Source organism: Morus notabilis, unplaced genomic scaffold (genome assembly GCF_000414095.1).
Source record: "Morus notabilis unplaced genomic scaffold, ASM41409v2 Scaffold274, whole genome shotgun sequence".
Taxonomy (NCBI): domain Eukaryota; kingdom Viridiplantae; phylum Streptophyta; class Magnoliopsida; order Rosales; family Moraceae; genus Morus; species Morus notabilis.
In genome coordinates, this window is record NW_010358785.1 from 180,100 (window position 1) to 180,641 (window position 542).

Below are 542 nucleotides of genomic sequence, written 5' to 3' on the forward strand. Positions count from 1 at the left end.
GAGACAAAGAATGAAGCCGAAGAATAAAGAATTCAAGAATCGAAGACCCGTTGATGTAACGGAAGAATATAATTATTGTAATTATTTGTTTATTCGATTCGATTGAGTTGTAATTTATTTTTCCATGGGACCCGGTCAAATCCATCTCAATAGTTGATTGCATATAATTATATTTTATGTTGATAATTATATATTATATGTCCATGCACATAACATGCCATATAGATATAATGTGCCTACTCATATGTTTTATAACATGTCATGCATACATGCGCATTCGTTATTGTTTATTTTATTTATTATAAAAGTGTTTTAGAAAAATAAAATAAAATGAGAACCATGCGCTGGAAATCGATTTAATATGATTAAATTGATTTAATTTGCAAAATTAATTTGCAAAATAATGTTACATGTGAAATTGAATTTAAGAGTTAAATTTTGGAATTTCACATATCTGAAAAATAAATTGTTTATTTTTCGATTTGAAAATCATGAGATGTTTTTCAAACAAAATACATATTTGCAAAATAATGAGTGGGAGA